The 17,297-nt window shown below is 42.4% G+C and overlaps 1 protein-coding gene across 4 annotated transcripts in view; it reads left to right on the top strand.

Annotated features, from left to right (window-relative positions):
* Positions 1–17,297, top strand: part of PKIB (cAMP-dependent protein kinase inhibitor beta) — a 91,534-nt gene that overhangs the window by 9,331 nt on the left and 64,906 nt on the right. Inside the window, exon 1 of one of the 4 annotated variants that reach the window (XM_039531550.1) lies at positions 12,322–12,803. The exons of the other annotated variants lie outside the window; for them this stretch is intronic. The gene's annotated coding sequence lies outside the window, so the exon portion shown is untranslated. Of the gene's footprint in view, positions 1–12,321; positions 12,804–17,297 lie in introns of those variants that run through there. 4 annotated transcript variants of the gene reach the window in all.

The raw sequence follows: 17,297 nt of genomic DNA, 5'->3' as shown, positions 1-17,297 counted from the left end.
TTCCTCTTGTTAATTTCATCCCATCACTCCTAGTTATGCTACTTTTTTTATTATGCTCAATCTTCCCTTCCTTTGAGTTCAGTGTCATCAAAGATTTGTACAGTTTGGTTATGCCTCCTGTCCCCAGTAGTCATTTTAGCACTCCAGTTTGCCAGAATTATCATAAAAATGAGATTCCAAGAAATGAACACCATGTTCCAGGTGCAGAGGGGGCCTATTACTTACTTGATTTGATACTTCCGTGGATGGGTGGCCAAAGTTGGACTAACTGTTTTGTTATCTCTTATTTACTGTGGTCAGAAAGTCAACATTCATCAACAGTTACTGCTCAGTGTTATTTATGAGAACATAACATTTCCCTATATTTTGAATAGGAAATAACTCTGGTATCTCATTTGCCACTGTGTAATAACTGCAGATAAATGTTGACTTTTAAAAGGTAATCCCTTTTATTTAGTCTCTGCTATCATCATTTCTGTTATCATTACTGCCTTCCATACTTCCCCCTCCGAGTCAGTACTTGTGTTTGGAGTATTTTTTGTCAGATGTATCAGCTTGGGTTTTTGAAAGCTGAATCTCATTTTGCAGCACTGGAAGTATCATCATTTGAAGTATGGATAACCCATAATTCTGAGTAAGCATGCTTTAAATAACATTAAGATTTCTGTCATGATAATTGTAGTTGATAACATAATACTTGGTTAGTCATTTTGCTGTGAGAATAATATATAAATGAAAGGTTTCCCCTGTCATACTGTTTAAATATGAATATATAGTACTATGTATGTATGTATATGTATGTATGTGTATATATGTATACACATATATATACATATACACATATATACATATATATATAGTACTAAAGTAAAATGCAACAATAAATTCACCCTACTCCTGGCTCTTTTGGGTAATGTTGATCACTAATTTGGCTTCAGAACCACAGAGGTCTGAGTATCACTGGGATAGTAAGTTTATTTGCTAATTTCTTTAATATAGTAGAATATATGTCATCTGAACTTGCCTTCTCTCTCTCTCTCTCTCTCTCTCTCTCTCTCTCTCTCTCTGTATGATCTATAGTAAATTATTTTTCATATATAATAGAGGCCATTTTTAAAAAATATGGATCTGCACCAAAAGTGCATTAACCTTTTCTTAAAATGCATTAAAAATGATTTAAATATTAACATCTGTGTTTGTTCACTAAATAACCAAAGTAAACTTGACCTTATTCTCCTCTGACACTAGTGTTACAATAATGAGGGGAGAATCAGGCCCACTTATTAAAACTATTTTGAGTGGGCTATAAGAAGAATATGCACACACATAACCATTTGTTCTGTTTCATCTTCTTGTACTTAGATAGATGTAGCCAAATTTTTTCCTCCTTTTTAACTAGTTGGATCCTCTGACAGTTATCTGGTTATTTAGTACAGTACAGATACTCTGCATTCACTACTTAGAAGAAGGTATAAAAGAAGTAAGTCAATGTTTTTATGAACTAAAGCAGATGACTTCCTTTTAAATCAAGCACGAATGAATCTAAAATGCATACATCAAGAGTAGATTCTGAAAATGGAACTTGGGCAGACTGATGCTAGCGAAGACATCTGAGTTCACCATCAATCAGGGTTGTTCCACCTAGCTTGTCAAACATGGTGAGTGCTGAGCATATGCAAAGGAAGTGTCTCTGGATGTGACTACAGATCTTTCCTCAATGATCTGATGGACACTTGTAATTCAGTACCAGATCATGCTACAAAGACACAGCCCACAGCAGGGTGTGGCATGTTGCTGCGTTGCCTTAGGAGAATCCCAGGGGAGAAATCATGGCTCAGGGATTCACAATTCCCTCTCTGTTCCTCCCTTAATCCAGTGGGATGGTATTTGCTGCTTACCTGTGCCAACAGCAAATCTCTGCCCCCTCTGTATCCTATCTCTGCTGGCCAGTGTATTGGGGATGCAGAGCCAAGGTGCCACTCCTTCCCTTCCCACTCCTTGCCCATCTGCTCCAGGAGTGAGGGGAGAGGAATAATGGGTACATAACATCTGGTTTTGCCTAAGCATCCAGATCCAAGTCTGCACAGAGACATAAAGAGTTAATTTGTGCCACCATATAGCCCTGCTAGAGCGCTATATCATTTTACATTATTTGTGAATTCAAATCATTTAGCAGTGTTGATATGATGGAACTTATTGGATAAGATAAGGAACTGCATACTGAAAATGTGTATGGCTGAAATCAAAGAGGAAGTAAATCTTAGTTTGCATGCTGGGAACATAGGTTGTGGCTGTGGTGGAACACTTGGATGTGAATGAGTTTGAGACAGAGATATAAATATTTGCTGTGACATAATGAAAGTTCAGAAAAGGAAACCACTTATATGCTTGCTAGAAAGGTTTCATTTGGAATATATTTGTATATGCGTATATTCATATACGTTACAGAGAATACCTGATGATGTGGTACTGAATGAACTTGCGATGACCATATTGCTTAAAAGGGGTAAAGCCATGATTGAGTTATTCAGCTGATACTAAATGAGTTCCAATGAAATCTTCATATCACACCATCATGAAATTCACCTCTCTGCATGGAGCCAATGCATCATTTAAGTGCAGCTTAAGCTCTCTTTGCTATCAGTATTCAGTCCTGTGGTAGGGAAATAGGGCCTGTGGATATTTAGGATTTCTTCACTAAATCATATCTGCTCAGACAGAATTGCAGCCTTTAGCAGATGTGAAATATTTTATCCGCATTAATAAGTGTGTTTTAATATTGCTTTATGAACCAAGAAAGATTAACATTAAAATGAGCCTATAATTATAGTCTTCGTCCTTTGCAACAATCTAGCTTTGGTTCTTTGGCAATATGTACTGTGCTGTGCACATATTATAAGCAATTAGTAAGTACAGTTAACAAGGCTGAATCGTACAGTCCATGCTCAGCTAAAACTCCTACTGACGTCAATGGGAGTTTCCATTGAAGAGGAATTCTGGGATTAGGTCCGTAACTATTTGGAGAACTTAAAAGGTATGTTGTTGTGGAAAGGATTCCTGTGTCCAGTGACTGCTCATAGTAGTTTAGAGCTGAGCAGGAAAGGCAGCAGGAGAAAGGGGGAAGAATATATATAGAAATTGGGCTTTTGATCGGGCATGTAGCTCTGAAAATAGCATTTAGAACTCAGCTGGGGTTTCCTCAGTGGTACACAGTAAAGGCTGGATATTGCCTGGCAATATCTTAGGGATGTATTTATGGTCCCTAGGACTTAACCAGCTGTGAAATAGCTTTGTACTGAGCTGGCAGATGATATGATCAGATTTTAAACAATCTTATAGTAGTTCATTTTCATCCAGGATATAGATGGTATGTTGAAGGCTTCTCTGCTTTGTCTACACTTAAGTCAATGTAAGTTACACTAGTGGTTCTCAAAGCCGGTCTGCTGCTTGTTTAGGGAAAGCCCCTGGTGGGCCAGGCTGGTTTGTTTACCTGCCGCGTCTGCAGGTTCGACTGATCTTGGCTCCCACTGGCTGCGGTTCACTGCTGCAGGCCAGTGGGGCTGCAGGAAGCAGCGCGGGCCGAGGGATGTGCTGGCCATGTGGGTCACACCTCTCTGATCCAGTGGGATGGTATTTGCTGCTTACCTGTGCCAACAGCAAATCTATGCCCCCTCTGTATCCTGGATTAAGGGAGGAACAGAGAGGGAATTGTGAATCCCTGAGCCATGCCTGCGGATGCTCCACCAGAGCCGCGGGACCAGCGGACCCTGCGGGAGGTCCACTGGGACCAGGCACATCTGCGGGAGGTCCACTGGAGCCGCCTGCTGCCCTCCCGCGGGACGCCGCCCCAAGCGTGCGCTTGGCGCGCTGGGGTCTGGAGCCGGCCCTGGCTATGCAGCAGGAGATGCTTTCCCACCAATATAACTTTTCTGCCTCTCATTGAGCTGGATTACTGAAGTCGACAGAGTGCTCACATCAATGTATTGTGTCTTCACCTGATCTGCTAAATCGACCCTGCTAAATTGATTGCAGCAGCACCGATTTAGCATGCAGTAAAGACAAGCCCTAAGCTAAATGATTTTGAGTCTGCCTTATAAAACTTCTGTGCCATTCTGGCTGGAGGAACAGCTCAGGGGTTGAGGAATAAAATACACACTGATTATTGCTGTAAATAGTGCTGAATTTCTAATACCATTTCTTCCAGCAACTAATATATGACATACAGTGAAAGTCCTATTTGGTGGAAGAAATGCAACAAAAAATAAGATGAGTATCTCCCAACACTGTTGTTGTTTGGCTTTTAAATCGCTTCTTGTTTTGAGGGTTTACAGAAATTAATTTTTGTTACTTGTATTTATTTAGTTTTATTCCTAGTGCCAACTATAATGTTAGTTCTCATTTTGAAAGCTGCTTTTGTCTGTGCAATTATTTTTGTGCACAATTATAAGAATTAGATATCAGCATGTTCACTCCCACAAATCAGGTAGGCTGATAAAGCCTCTCACATTTTCTTTCAGTTAAATACAGTACAAAATGACACCTGTAAAATTAGAGGCTAAATTGAAGTACTGGTATATTTAAAAATGTAGCGTATAATATTAGAAAGCAGTTCAGTACAGTTTCTAGAGTGAATAGGAGCAAGGACCACCTAAATTCTATTCCTGGTTCATTATTTGGCCTTGGACAATTAGTCACTTATCCAGTCATATTGTCCCATATTCAGATTACTCCCATGTAGGGGGATGAAGGACATTGGTCCTTCTTGCGAGTTACTGTAAATAAATGTACTGTACTTGTGCCTGCAAATCTGTGGATAGGTGTTTGTTTTTAAATAAATTCAGATAAACAAAATAATATTTTGTTGCACCACATTTAGTTTTTGGAACTGTTAAATAAAAGAAGCAAAAATAACTGGAACCAAAAGAAATTTTCATCTGTAATTTGCAGGAACTACTCAGAGTAAGCCTGCCCACATTTTAGCCTGCCCGCTCTTCTCTCACCAGGTCATACATATAGACTGAACATCTACAGAAGCTGAGTTGGCACCTAAGATTAGCTATTTATTGCATCTCCAGGAGCCCTGGTTAGACCTTGGAACATAACTCCATTCCTGAAGCAGAGTCTCGGGCTGGTGACTAGAGTCCACAATCCTGGAACTCTGGCTCTTCCATTACCAATTTTTTCTCTGTAAAACATGATGGATTTTTCTCCAGAGAAGATCCAGTTTGCTGGAGTATAAATTCAGTGCTAGTCCTCTGCAAAATTGCTGTCCTACTACTAGATTACAATTGTCAGATGTGGCTGAAATATAAAAAATGAGGGGAGGGATTCTTTCTCTCTAGAGTAAATGAAGATAGATGATAGAACTTTTAATAATATTTGATATTTAACATTTTATATTGCCATATCACTTAGGTATCTCAACCAGGTGGGGCCCCATTGTGCTAGAGAGACACTGTACAAAGGGTTAGTAAATGACAGCCCCTGCTCTATAGAGTTTACTGTGATGTTTTCCAGGGGTATCCAGAGTTGTGATGCACCTCGTTACCATCTGCCCTTAGCATGAGGGAGCCTTGTGTGTATCCTTAGTTTGGGTCTTCCCAACTTTACTGGCCACAGGCAACACAAACACTTCTCTCTAGGCCTCGTAGGGCCTGCTGCCACTCTACAGGTTAGTGATTGGTACACCCCATCTCTTGAGCCTGCATCTCCCCGATCCACTGGACACTCACAGTATTCACCTATCTGCTGCTCGCAAAGAAGCAGTACACGCCAGCTTACCAGCTCCACCTCAGATCACCGCTCTGCTTAAGTTAACTCACACTGCACTTAGGTCTGTTTACAATGAAATAAGAATACATTTATTTAACAAAGTGCAAAGACTCGAGTAATGGAAGAAGTACTAGAAACAAACGGTTACATATAAACTTAATCTGGAACCTAAACTTAATTGACAAGATTTTATCATGTCTTAGAGTATTGCCCACCCCAAATCCTTGCAGTGCTTAACAGCCAGGTTGGCTGTGACCCTCCTTTCATGACACCTGTACTCTGTCAGCTTGCCTCCTAGGTGAAGGATTTTGTGTATTTCCTTGCACTCTAGGATATGCCAGAACAATAATTCGTAATTTATTCATGAACAGGACACCCTCCTGCTGTGTGTTTCAACCTGTAAATTTTCTCTGTTGTAGATTTCAGTCTTTCATTCTGCCCCTGACTTAGTATGAAAATAGGCCTCCATTTAGAGGCATACAATACACACATGACCAGACAGGCAGATAGTTATCTGCTACCTCCTGCCTGAAAGGAACATTTCTGAGGTATGTCACCTCCTGGTGATCCACCTTAACTCTAAGGCCTGGTCTACACTGTGAGTTTAGGTCAAATTTAGCAGCATTACATTGAATTAACCCTGCACCCGTCCACACAACTAAGCCATTTTTGTCGACATAAAGGGCTCTTAAAATTGATTTCTGTACTCCTCCCTGATGAGGGCAGTAGTGCTGAAATTGACATTGCTGGTTCGAATTAGGGTTAGTATGGATGCAATTCAATAGTATTGGCCTCTGGGAGCTATTCCATAGTGCACCACTGTGACCACTCTGGACAGCAATCTGAACTCAGATGCACTGGCCAGGTAGACAGGAAAAGCCCCGCGAACTTTTGAATTTCATTTCCTGTTTGCCCAGCGTGGAAAGCTGATCAGCACAGGTAACCATGCAGTCCGAGAATCAAAAAAGAGCACCAGCATGGACCGTATGGGAGCTACTGGATCTGATCGCTGTATGGGGAGATGAATTCGTGCTATCAGAACTCTGTTCCAAAAGACGGAATGCCCAAACATTTGAAAAAATCTCCAAGGCCATGATGGACAGAGGCCACAACAGGGACTCAACACAGTGCCACATGAAACTTAAGGAACTTAGATAAGCGTACCAGAAAGCCAAAGAATCAAATGGATGTTCCAAGACAGAGCTGCAGACATGCCACTTCTACGCTAAGCTGCAGGCAATTCTAGGGGGGGCCGCCACCACTACCTCACCCCTGTCCGTGGACTCCGATGATGGGGTACTCTCAGTCACCATGCTTGAGGATTTTGCGGACGGGGAAAATGAGGAGGAGGAGGAGGACGAGGTTGAGGAGACCACAGAGCACACCATTCTCCCCAACAGCCAGGATCTTTTCCTCACCCTGACTGAAATACCCTCCCAATCCTCCCAAGGTGGTATCCCGGACCATGAAGCCGTAGAAGGGACCACTGGTGAGTGTGAAAATGACACCTGTAAAATTAGAGGCTAAATTGAAGTACTGGTATATTTAAAAATGTAAATATAAAACAAGGTTTAAAAGCAAGCATTTTTAATGATTAATTTGCCCTGAGGACTTGGGATGCATTCGTGGCCAGTACAGCTACTGGAAAAGTCTGTTAATGTGTCTGGGGATGGAGCAGAAATCCTCCAGGGACATCTCCATGAAGCTCTCCTGGAGGTACTCTAAAAGCCTTTGCAGAAAGTTTCTGGGGAGAGCAGCCTTATTCCGTCCTCCATGGTAGAACACTTTACCACACCCTGCTAGTAGCAAGTAATCTGGTATCATTGCATGACCAAGCCTGGCAGCGTATGGTCCTGGTGTTTGCTGGCATTTAAGCAACATCCGTTCTTTATCTCTCTGTGTTATCCTCAGGAAAGTGATATCATTCATGGTAATCTGGTTGAAATACGTGAATTTAAGTAAGGGGACATTCATAGGTGGCCATTCCTACTGGGCTGTTTGCCTGTGGCTGAAAAGAAATCCTCCCCGCTGTTAGCCAAGCGGTGTGTGTGTGTGTGGGGGGGGCATTGGTACTGAGCTGTTCCCATTTGGCTATCAGGGATCTTCCCTGATACCAGCCACACGGTGCCGTGGGGGGAGGGTTAAAGCGGTCATCCCAGAGAAAAGGATGGGGGGGAGGATTAGTTTGGTTGCTGCTGCTGCGCGTTAACACAAAAACCACAGCCCTAAATGGACAACTCAATGGGCTTTGCTTGGTATGGGAAAGGAGAGCACTGCTGATATGAAGGTTGCAGAAGCTGAAAGACTATAGCTTACCATGGCCGTCTGGAAGCCGAATTCTGTTGCCTGGAGTGTTTGATGTCTAAACACCAAAGTCGCAGGCACTCAATATAAGATGCAAAAAATGACCTTGTACCAAAATCACATGTGCTATTAAATGTGAATAGTGTTGTTCACTGTAAAATGTATCTCTTTAAATACTTCTCTCTTTTTTTTCCTCCTGCAGCTTCAAATATTTTAAGCCTCCCTCCTCCATCCCAAAGGCTCTCAGATAAGGTGGCGAAAAAAATGCACGTGCAATGAAATGTTCTCTGAGCTCATGCAGGCCACCTGCACAGAAAGAGCTCAGCAGAAAGGGCTGGAGGGACACAATAGCACAGGACAGGAAAGTGGCCAGTGAACATGAGGAGAGGTGGTGGCAGGAAGATCAGAAGATGCACGAAGCAACGCTGAGGCTAGTGTGGGAACAAACGGACACGATGCGGCGTCTGGTGGAGGTTCAGGGGACGTCAGCTGGAGAGACTGCCGCTGCAGCCCCTGTTTAACCAGCCTCCCTCCTCTCCATGTTCCATAGCCGCCTCCTCACCCAGATGCCCAAGAACACGGGGGTGTGGGGAGGAGGCTCAAGGCACCCAACCACTCCAGCCCAGAGGACAGAAGGCTGTCATTCAACAAGTATTGAAGTTGCCTCTTCTATCCCTCATCCCCCACCCCACCCGGGCTACCTTGTGAGTTATCTCCCTATTTTTATAATCAATTAATAAAGAATACATGGTTTTTAAACGATAGTGACTTTATTTCCAATCTGTGATCGAAGGAGGGAGGGCGGTTTTCTTACAGGGAATTTTAAAGTCAACCAAGGCGGGGGTGGGTTTTCATCAAGGAGAAACAAATAGAACTGTCACATGATACCCTGGCCAGTCATGAAACTGGTTTTCAAAGCTTCTCTGATGTGCAGGGCTTCCTGATGTGCTCTTCTAATTGCCCTGGTGTCTGGCTGCGTGCAATCGGCCACCAGACGATTTGCCTCAACCTTCCACCCTGCCATAAACGTCTCCCCTTTACTCTCACAGACATTGTGGAGCACACAGCAAGCGGCAATAACAATGGGAATACTGGTTTAGCTGAGGTCTCAGTGAGTCAGTAAACTGCGCCAGCGACCCTTCAAACATCCAAATGCACACTCTACCACCATTCTGCACTTGCTCAGCCTACAATTGAACAGCTCCTTACTACAGTCCAGGGTGCCTGTGTACGTCTTCATGAACCAGGGTATTAAGGGGTAGGCTGGGTCCCCAAGGATAACTATAGGCATTTCAACATCCCCAACAGTTATTTTCTGGTCTTGGAAGTAAATCCCTTCCTGCAGCCATTTAAACAGACCAGAGTTCCTGAAGACACGAGCGTCATGTACCTTTACCGGCCATCCCACGTTGATGTTGTGAAACGTCCCTTGTGATCCACCAGTGCTTGCAGCACCATTGAAAAGTACCCCTTTTAGTTTATGTACTGGCTGCCTTGGTGGTCCAGTGCCAAGATAGGGATATGAGTTCCGTCCATCACCCCACCACAGTTAGGGAATCCCATTGCAGCAAAGCCATCTACTATGACCTGCACATTTCCCAGAGTCATTACATTTGATAGCAGGAGCTCAGTGATTGCGTTAGCTACTTGCATAACAGCAACCCCCACAGTAGATTTGCCCACTCCAAATTGATTCCCGACTGTCTGGCATTGCAAGCTTCCAGAGGGCTATCGCCACTTGCTTGTGAACTGTGAGGGCTGCCCTCATCTTGGTATTCTTGCGGTTCAGGGCAGGGGAAAGCAAGTCACAAAGTTCCATGAAAGTGCCCTTACGCATGCGAAAGTTTTGGAGTCACTGGGAATCATCCCAGACCTGCAACACTATGCGGTCCCACCAGTCTGTGCTTGTTTCCTGGGCCCAGAATCGGCATTCCACGGCATGAACCTGCCCCATTAACACCATGATGTCCACATTGCTGGGGCCCGCACTTTGAGATAAGTCTGTGTCCATGTCCTCATTACTCTTGTCAGCAGCATGCAGTAGAGATACGGTGACAGTGAAAAAAGGTTGAACGGGCTCCATGCTTGCTGTGCTCTGGCATCTGCTCGGGCAATCCAGGGAAAAGGGCACAAAATTAGTGTCAGCTGTTGCTTTCATGGAGGGGAGGGTTGACTGATGACATTTACCCATAACCACCTGTGACAAATTTTTGGCCCCATCAGGCATTGGGAGCTCAACCCAATGGGCAGTGGGGACTGCAGGAACTGTGGGATAGCTACCACAGTGCACTGCTCTGAAAGTTGACGCTTGCCATGGTACTATGGACGCACAACACCGAATTAATGTGCTTAGTGGGGACTCATGTACTCGACTTTATACAATCTGTCCCAAAAATTGACTTCTGTAAAATCGGAGTAATTTCATACTGTAGACATACCCTAAGGCTTTAAGAAGATAGTTTTTTAGCATACATAAATAACTCCTTAAATATTATCTGTACATACATTTTGCAATGATTATGATAACCAGTGGGCTACTAGTTCTCTCTAGGGACCTCAAGTGCCAACTTTTGGTGAAGGATTATGCATATTTCTGACCCAGGGATCCCTGTAAAACCCCATGTACCCCTTGTTCCCTCTGCCATTTGGCATGAAGTGGTCTCTGGGTCACATTCACTAATATAAATTATGTTAAATATGGGCTTGTTTGTGTGATATCAAATGTGCTTTTACTGTACCTGCAATGTCCAGGCTGTCACAATTGTATTCTGTAAACTATAGCCTTTGTTAGATTAAGAGTGTTCCTGAAGGCAAAATGCAGTGTTAGGAAAATGTGAAGGTTTCGTAAAAATATTTTTTGCTGAAGTGTTAGCACAATCAAATATTTACATTAGATGTTCAGAATAGAAAAGCTAATCCTTTCACTTCCCCCGTCATCAAACACAGGCTATAATAGAACATTGTCTAGGTTTTAAAGAAGGGACTTCTGCACAAGGTTAGTGGTTTTTAAATATCTGACAAGTGATTTTTTCTTCTCTGGGAAGAGCAAATTTAAAAAGTTCAGTAAGAGCAACTTTCATGTTCTTTACTCTTAACACAGTGTTTAAATGACTTCTCAGGAGAGCTCAAGTATAGTGAAAGCTCATGCTAATGAAGTCTCCAGAGAAAGTATAGTTTTTCACTAATACTATTAGGACTTAAGGCTGCCTCCATGAAGAGTGATTACCTCTATTATAGATGTGGTCACACTTATGTAAACATCAGGCAAAAGCTCTTCTCTGTATTCTGAAATTGCTGGAGTGCCCAGGGGCTCCTAGGTAGGTAATTGAACATGTGTTCTCTGAGTGGTAAAACAAAGCTTTTGCATTAGTAAGCAGGTGCTGCTTCCATCCACCCACTCTTTTCCCTCCCATCATTAGCTTGAAACTTCTCAGGGCAAGTCTACACTACAAAATTAAGTCAGCCTAAGTTATGTTGACATACAGCCATCACAGTACTTAATTTGCTTTTGCATATCCACACTACAACCCTGGCAGTGCATATCCTCACTAGGAGCGCTTGCACTGATTTAACTGATTTAACCTGGGATAGGTTCTGAAAGGCAGCAACAATCAATGTAAGCAAAGCAGTGTCTCCACCGACACTGAGTCAACCTAACTACATCGATTCAAGTGCTACGCCTCTTGTGGAGGTGGAGTGGGTGAGTTACATTGGTGGGAGCGACATTTTAGTGTAGCTGTTTACAGAGTTAGGTTGATGTAAGCTGCCTTACATCAACCTAGCTCTAGTGTAGACTAGGTCTCTCACTCATGGCTGTTTGCCTTAAAGAGGTTTAGAAGTTTAAAAGAATTTGAAGGTGAGGCTTTGTTCTGTGTACATTACAGGAATTTCTTTATCTGAGACTCAGCATTTGTGTGCTGGAAAAGTCAGAATTCTGAAAGAAAGTGAGTTTAATAAAAAAACAAACAACAATACACATCTCTCAGTTACTATGGGAATGTTCTTGTATTGATGTGGGCTGCAGGGTATTCATCTGAATGGTGAAGAATATTAACATTGGATCAGGACAAAATAAAACATTTCATTGAATATGCTGTGTGTGATGGGGTGACTATCCCACACTTACCCAGATGAGCCAATTAACCCAATAGGCAGCAGATTAAGGAGGCTCACCTGGGCAGGAATAGGCGGGGCCTATAAAGCTCAAGAGCTGAAAAGAGAAGGGGGCTGCTAGAAAAAGGCAGACATTTCCAGGAGAAAGAGAGGAGTGAGTGGAGACTGCAGATGACAGTCACTCCCTGGGAAAAGGGAGGAGGCTTTTGGGAACTGGTAGGCCCAGGAAGACAAGGGGAACCAGCAGTAGGAAGAAGCCCAGGGATAGAGCAGTGAGACCAGAGAAAGAAGATCCAGATTGCTGAGCTGAGGGTCCCTGGGCTGGAATCTGGAAAAGAGGGTGGGCCCAGGTTCCCCTACCAGTCAGTGGTTGAGTGGCACAGAGGCAGTGAGAGGGAAGAGTGCCTATGAGTATTGAGGAGCTAAACCTCCTGCAGGAGTGGGGAACACTGACAGCTATGTGGCTGGGGGGCTGAGCCATGAAGAGTATGCTGTGGTTCCTGAGGCTGTGGGAGGAGCTGCAGGCGGACAGAGTGATGGTGTGCCAACTGTGGATGGAGGGTGTTGGCCTTGAGCAAATCTCCAGAGTACCAGGAAGAGACACCAGTCTGGTGGTGAGTGGTGCATCCTGTGACACTACGTCTCTAAGAAAGAACTTAATTAGAATTAGTAGTTAACTTTTCTGTTCTGATACATTTTAATCCTTACATAAAGGACAGTTTACACATTGTTCTATATAATTCATATCTATTAGTGACTTAATTCCCCCCGCCCCCGAATTGCCGAGATCTATAAAGCTCTTATAACTTAAATGGAGGATGTGAGTGATCAGCATCTCTGAGGATTAGCCCACATGTGCATATAAAATCTGTCCCCATCCATCATATACAGTAGTGATCTAAGTGAGTCCATCTCAAAAAAGATATATTGGAATTAGAAAAAGGCAACAAAAATGATTAGGGGTATGGGATGGCTGCCATATGAGGAGAGATTAATAAGACTGGGACTTTTCAGCTTGGAAAAGAGACAACTAATGGGGGATATGATAGAGGTCTATAAAATCATGACTGCTGTGGAGAAAATAATTAAGGAAGGGTTATTTACCCCTTCTCATAACACAAGAACTAGGGGTCACCAAATGAAATTAATAGGCAGCAGGTTTAAAACAAACAAAGTATTTTTTCCACACAAATCACAGTCAACCTCTGGAACTCCTTGCCAGAGAATGTTGTGAAGGCCAAGACTATAACAGAGTTAAAAAAAAAAACTAGATACATTCATGGAGGATAGATCCATCAAAGGTGGGCAGCAATGATGTCCCTAGCCTCTGTTTGCCAGAAATTGGGAATGGGTGACAGGGGATGGATCACTTGATGATTACCTGTTCCGTTCATTCCCTCTGGGGCACCTGGCATTGGCCACTGTCAGAAGACAGGATACTGGGCTAGGCGGACCTTTGGTCTGACCCAGTGTGGCCATTCGTATGTTCTTAGAAACTGAATGGTAAACTTTTAACAATGGCAGCTGGGTCAGGAAAGTCTGCTCTCTTCTACAGTCTCCCTATATTTATTAAAGAAATTATCTAAGTGAGAGAAGGTAAGTAAAGTAATGAGGTGAGTCAACATTGCTAGATTAGAGCCTGGTGAGTGTAATATATGAATTATGTGCTTCTTATCTGAATAATGGCCTTTGTATGCTTCCTCGCTCAGCTGAATCATCTGTGTCTCAGTACAGGGTAGAAGGTGTTACGTGATCCTTTTACCGTCTGCAGCAATTGTCTTGCTTTCTTATTCTTTAAACACTGATTTACTTGTTACATAGAGCATATACTTCTGTGATTGGAGTTCTATCTTACTGTGTGTGTGTGTGTGTGTGTGTGTGTGTGTGTGTGTGTGTGTGTGTGTGTGTGAGAGAGAGAGAAATTCAGGGTTTTGTTTAAAGCCCTGAAAAAATGAGAATTCTGTTCTTGTCTCACCCCATTGAGACTAGGTATTGCAGCTCTCTTGAGATCAAATTTTGATCTGATTTGTGCCTAGGAGGCCTGATCCAAAGCCCAGTGATGTCACTAGGAAGACTCTCATTGACTTAAATGGGTGTTGGATCAGGTCCATGAAAAATGCGAGCAGGTAGAACAACAAAGAAACACATCTCCCAAAGGGCACCTGTAACCAGGCCTCTTGCCTCTTTGATGTTTCAGCTCTCCTCAGGCTCACACTGTCAGCTCCCTCACAATTTCCTGACCTTTGATCAAATGGCCAAACAGTAACTTTGCTGCTGCTCCTGCTCTGTTAAGGTCAGAAGTCAAGTGGGGAGCCTCTGTGGGATGCCTATCAGCAGTTGTCCTCAATGGAAGAGCATATGCAGTCAGTTCCAATTATCTTAAACAAAAGCAAAACATATTTGTCCTGGGGTAGACTACAAAGAGAAAACTATCAAATGACAATTGAAAGTAAACACATCTGGTCAGATATGATAACAAAAAATAGGATAGAGCCTTTGTTACAAAGTAGAGAGTGACTCTACTTCACAGTGCTTCACAGTAAAAAGTTCCTCACCTGAAGGCTATTGGGCCTTCTCCCAGCTTGTTACCTCTGAGTTTCAGCTTCCCTCTGAAAGTCTGTGTGTCATATCACTCCCCTCACTGAGACATAGTCCAGCAAGTAACTCTGTGTCTTGCCATCCTCCCCCCTTTTTTCTTTCCTTTAATCTTCTAAAAAGTACTGTTCAATCTACATATCTTTTATATTTGAGGGTCTCTAGAGTCTATGAAAGTCCTACACAGTAATGCTATAAGATAGGCCTGTCTTTTTACTCATTATTTCTGCCTGTTGGTGTTTTGCTTGCATTCTGACTTACATTTCCTAAAAAAGGTTTCCCCATTTCCAACAAAGGTGTATAATTGAACAGGAGGTGTCTGTACAATGGTTCACATAATGTTTTATTAGTCTCTTTTTAAAGAATGCTCCATTAACATGCCAATGGAATTGACTCTAATTTTAAGATAGTTATCATGTATCGTAATATATAAAACAATATTAATTTCCTCAAGTTTATCTAGTAAGTACTGGACAAGTCACAGTGGACAACCTAGAGCACAGTTCTTAGTGGACAGAGAAAAATACTAACAATTTGGCTGCCATTTTGAAAATACACTCAAGTATAGAATGGCAGAATAAATAGTGGATGTCATTTTCCTTGTGATTTTCTGTCCAGAACTAGAACGGTACAAAAGGACATGACCTGGTCCACATCATTGAAGCTGTTTTCCTCATTTTCCCCATCTATAAAATGGGGTTGGTCATGCTTACCTTCCTCAATCACAAAAGGGTAATGAAGATTAATGAGTTAGACTATAAAGCTCTTTGAAGACTTAAAAACACTATTTAAGTGCTAAGTATTATTATTAAATAAAAACTAAGGACCATCCACTAGATTCAACCTATGCACAAATCTCCCTTCAACATTAATGGAAGTTATATTCTGATACCATAGCATTTAGAGACTATGCAAATATATAATGGTATAATAGATCTTAGTATATAAAGTCTTACGCACATTTTAAAAAAACAACATTAAAGAGCATCCATTAGGCATTGCAAATCAAGGCCCCTATCCTGCAAACTGTTCTACGTTGTTGGACTCCTGTGCACTTAGGCACGATTGGGGCCTAAGTGCTTGATCCTTCTGTGCTGTGAGTGCCTCAAATGCCATTGACTTAACGGGGAATGGGGGTTCATCAACTCCTTACCAGAAGCACTCCGTGCCTCACAGAATGGAGCCCTAGAGGAAACACTCAGAGAGAACATCAGCTAGGATTGATTCTCCCCCCCCCCCCCGGAATTGAATTGCATTCTCTTACTTATGAAAAGACAAAATTAGTGGATGATGAGTCTGTCCAATTTCTATATTTGTTGATGTATCATGTATGGAACCAGGACTCTTCAGCATTTCTTTCAGTGGTAAGTACCAAAAAATATTGCAATGAAGAATTAATGTTTGTAACTGAGTATTATAAAAACCCTCGCAATTATAAAACAATGTAGAGCAGTGGTTCTCAAAGTCTGCCGGCTTGGCTGACTGCGGCTCCCACTGGCCACAGATTGTGGCTCTCACTGGCCACAGTTCGCTGTTCCAGGCCAATGGGGGCTGCGGGAAGTGGCGCGGGCTGAGGGATGTACAGGCCGCCGTTCCCGCAGCCCCCATTGGCCTGGAACAGCGAACCGCGGCCAGTGGGAGCCACGATCGGCTGAACCTGAGGACATGGCAGGTAAACAAACTGGCCCGGCCCGCCAGGGGCTTTCCCTGAACGAGCGGCGGACTGGCTTTGAGAACCACTGATGTAGAGTATTCACAAGAAAACTGAGTCAGTCACCTGATTTGATTTGCATAAAACAGCACATGCTTCTAAATGTGAAAAGCTAACATAATTATGGAAATTTTGTTATATAGTCTGAGTGAACTCCTAATGTATTTACTATATTGATAAACTAATTGGTCAACGGGCCAGTCTTTGTAAAAACAACTAAATTATATTTCACAAAGAAAGAAGAAATCATTTTGGAGTCTGTCTGTCTTTCAAAATGTTGGTAACTGGTGAACAAAAGCTTTTAAAGCTTTTTTAAAAAGTGCACAGTTTGTTCAGACATTTATTTTGAAAGTTCACATGAGCTGACATCCTCCTTTTAATGCTGTTCTGTTATATAAATTGGTAGTTGTCATCTTAGTGAATTTAAAGTAGCCCATACCTTAAGCTGTGATAAAATGTAGAAGTTAGTCAAATTTCATACCTCAGAATTCAATATTTTTATCACTAAAGGGATCTGTGAAAAAAAAAGATGAGGCTTACACAAAAAAAAGCCCATTTAAAAATGCTTGATGCTGATGAACTCATTGGGAGATTTAATTGTAAATTCTTCAGAAATACATTCTGAGCTGTAAGAGCTGAAGTAGGCCCTTTGTACATGATCAGTTCTATGCCCTGACCTAATTTCTATACTTCTCCCTTGAGATTTAACTGTCCAAAACTTTGTGATCTTATATTTATTGTTCCAGAAGAGTCAATGAGCATTTAAAAAAACATATCAGTTTAGATTTTGGTTTTGAAAAGC

The sequence above is a fragment of the Mauremys reevesii genome, linkage group 3, assembly GCF_016161935.1.
Source record: "Mauremys reevesii isolate NIE-2019 linkage group 3, ASM1616193v1, whole genome shotgun sequence".
Classification (NCBI taxonomy): Eukaryota; Metazoa; Chordata; order Testudines; family Geoemydidae; genus Mauremys; species Mauremys reevesii.
This window is presented reverse-complemented; position numbering and strand designations above follow the sequence as displayed.